Consider the following 3,600-nt stretch of genomic DNA (forward strand, 5'->3'; position numbering starts at 1 on the left):
AGTGAGGTGTAGATGGAGTCATCACTGTTTGTTGGACGGTACAGTACACATATAAACATGAGGTGGGAGTGGAGGGGAAGCCTTAGCCAGAGGTATTCCTGGGGGTGTGGGGGGAGTGAGGGCAGTGCGTGGAGATTGAGGAATAGAGTCTTTGATAAAGAGATTAACTCCTCCACCAGGACGAGGCTCAGGTCTGTTATACCGGAGGAGGGAGTAACCAGGGAGAGATACTTGGGAGTCGGACACGTCTTTGGGGAGGAAAGTTTCTGTTCGGCAGATAATGTCTGGTTTGTCAGTGGCAACCTGTATGGAGAGATCTGAAAGGTTTGAGAGAAGGCCCCGGATATTTGAGGTCCACACTGTTAATGAAGAGGGAGGGGAGGAGGCTTTGGGTGCAGGGGATGGAGGGGAGGGTAGGGCATGGGAGGAGTGGGGGGGAGAGGGAAGGAGAGTTGTTGAAAGAGTGTGCGGGATTGCAGAATAGCTAGGGGAGGGGGCCGAATGAGGAGGAGAAAAGGCTCTGTGGTGCTGGAGGAGAGGGGGGACAAGAGAGAGTGAAGAAGGCAGTTGAGGATTTGAGGAGATGGAGTGATGAGATGGAGGTGAGAGAGCAGTAGAAAGGGGCAGCTTTGTGGATGAGAGGGGGGCAGCTTTGTGGATGAGAGGGGGGCAGCTTTGTGGATGAGAGGGGGGCAACTTTGAGAATTGTGAGTGAGGGGGTGAATGGTGGAAGAAGGGTGAGTGGGGAGAGTTGAGGGAGAAAGGTGAGAGAGGAGATTTTTAGAAAGGTGAGAGGGGAGTTTGGAGGGAGAAGAGTGTGATGGTTGCTTTGAGTGAGAGGGGTGAGTTAGCACTGAAGTTTGAAAAAAAGAATGATTGATGGAAAGTGAACATTCATAGCAAACTGGGGTTGAAAATTTTTTTTAGGTTAAAAAAATGCGTTTTAGGTGAAATAAAATTTTTTTTTAATGTGATTAAAGACATTTCTTGATGGATGTAATAAAGGTGAATAAAGAGAATGAGAGAAAAAACGCTATAACCGTTGGATTTTTTGGGCAAGGTATGAATGAAAGGTCGAATTGAGAGCAGTCTGTTGAAATAGAAAAGTAGTGAATTATGATACAGTAATGAGAACCACACGTGTGAAAGAGGAAGATGAAACATTATAAGAGATCGTTTTTTGAATTATTATTACTAGTACGGGCCCGTAGGGGCGGGCCCGTAGGTGCGTGCCCGTAGGTGAGTGCCAGTATGTGCAGCCCTCTCTCGCCCCCTCTCTCTCGCCCCCTCTCTCGCCCCCCTCTCTCGCCCCCCTCTCTTGCCCCTCCCTCTCTCGCCCCCTCTCTCTCGCCCCCTCTCTCTCGCCTCTCTCTCTCACCCCCTCTCTCTCGCCCCCACTCTCATCCCCTCTCTCGCCCTCTCTCTCTCACCCCCCTCTTTCCCCACTCTTTCCCCCAAGTCTCGCCCTTCCTCTCTCCCCCCTCCTCTCTCACCCCTCTCTCTCGCCCCCACTCTCATCCCCCCCTCTCCCGTCCTCTCTCTCGCAGATATTGGTCGACAGATAAATGGCCGTAACTTGGGAACTGCTCGTCCGATTAATATCAAACCTCGAAAAGGCACATCCGCGGGTCCGCAGCAATATTCCTGGCAAGTTTCAATCAGATCGGACCGTCGATCGTGCAAAAAAAACCTAAATAAATAAATAAATAAGCATTATTTGTGACGGCATTCGTGATGTCATAGCACCGTGTCTTGTCATTGGTCGACAGATAAATGGCCGTAACTTGGGAACCGCTTGTCCAATTAATATCAAACCTTGAAAAGGCACATCAGCGGGCCCCCAGCAATATTCCTGGCAAGTTTCAATCACATCGGACCGTCAATCGTGCAAAAATATAAATAAATAAATAAACATTAATTGTGACGTCATTCGTGATGTCATAGCACCGTGTCTTGTCATTGGTCGATAGATAAATGGCCGTAACTTGGGAACCGGTCGTCCGATCGACATCAAACCTCAAAGGCACATCTGCGGGGCCCCGGCAATATTCCTGCCAAGTTTCAATCAGATCGGACCGACGGTCATCGAGAAACGGTGGTCGCAGACAAACAGACAAACAGACAGACACACACAGAGATTGCTGGAATTATTATTATTATTATTATTATTATTATGAATATTAATATTTTGAGAAAGTTTTCATCAGATTAGGTCATGGAAAGGTTGTAGTAAAAAATCGTGAGGTGAATGGTGAATTTGGATCGTTAAACGCAGGGGGTGGAAACGGATCACGTGGTTACGGGAGAAGCACGTGGTTACGGGAGAAGCACGTGGTTACGGGAGGTGTATAGTCAATGGGGAATTTGTTTATTTATTTATTTTAAATAAGGATTGCATAACATTCGAAAAAGGGAAGGTTGAAGTAAAATTGTGGAGGTGTATGGTGAATTTTGAACGGTAAACGCAGAGTGAAGCTGCTGGGTTGATGTAAAATATCGGGAAGAGGGTGGAGAGAGACACCTGGTTATAGGAAGTGTATGTATTGAAAGGATACAAGGAAAAAAACACTTTTTGATGGATTTCTGAAGAATAGGTAAGATTTGGGAATGGAAGGTTGTAGGAAGAAATTGTGAGAGTAATGGAGAAAGTGGGTTGGCTCAAATAGAAGAAAGATGGTGTGCCGGCAGAAGGAGGAAGAAGAAGAAGAAGAAGAAGAAGAAGAAGAAGAAGAAGAAGAAGAGGGATCGGGACTCGTGGATATGCAGGGAGGAAGGTTGTTTTTTGGGGTGGGGGGGTTTTCTTTAAATTTAAGACAAGAAACAGAGGGTTTAGTTGGGAAGGATCGGGGCATTGGGAAAGTGGGGGGAAATAGGAATTGAAGAGGAAAGTGAGAATACAAATAAAAATGATCGTACACCAAGAGGGGAAGGCTGGGTAGGCCTCAAGGGACCCGGAAAGACAAGGTCGATGAAAACTCACTAAGTAGCACGATTTTTGAAACAACCAAACTAGGAACACACAGCAACATGTAGGTGAGAAAATAAACAGTTAAAACGGGACAGATAACGACCGGAAACTTAACTTTGAGAAAGACGACAGAGACCCTGAGAGAACCTGCCGACACTCCAAACCCAGAACCAGAAGTGAGATTACACCTGTGAGGAGGTATACTTTTATATATATGAGTTATACTATGAAGATGAAGAATGTTTTTAATACCGAATTTCACCAAAGGTGGCACTATTTCTGATATATATATATATATATATATATATATATATATATATATATATATATATATATATATATATATATATATATATATATATATATATAAAATGCAAGTTGCGTGATTGTGTCTGAGCAGGGTAAACGTTGTAACCACAGCACATATGCTGAATGATACTATTGTGGTCAAAAATATTGGCACCCTCGTACTTTTTTTCAAATAATTCCCAATTTTCTCAAAAATGGGTTGAAATTGACAAAAGTATTTGGTCTCCACAATTCTTTATTTCACTGTTAATATAACAGAACCTTTGTTTTTCATTCAGAACTTAATATATCCTTTTATATCAGAAAATATAAAGAAATGGCAT

General features: G+C 44.1%; 1 long non-coding RNA gene across 2 annotated transcripts in view; it reads left to right on the forward strand.

Moving 5' to 3' along the window:
* Nucleotides 1-2,491: 2,491 nt before the first annotated feature.
* Nucleotides 2,492-3,600, forward strand: part of LOC147012402 (uncharacterized) — a 40,935-nt gene continuing 39,826 nt past the window's right edge. Inside the window, exon 1 of one of the 2 annotated variants that reach the window (XR_015051598.1) lies at nt 2,492-2,774. This is a non-coding gene — a long non-coding RNA (uncharacterized LOC147012402). The remainder of the gene's footprint in view (nt 2,775-3,600) is intronic. The other variant, XR_015051599.1, reaches the window with a different exon arrangement.

This window comes from Eptatretus burgeri, chromosome 15 (genome assembly GCF_056783735.1).
Source record: "Eptatretus burgeri isolate ZD-2024b chromosome 15, Ebu_testis_v1, whole genome shotgun sequence".
Classification (NCBI taxonomy): domain Eukaryota; kingdom Metazoa; phylum Chordata; class Myxini; order Myxiniformes; family Myxinidae; genus Eptatretus; species Eptatretus burgeri.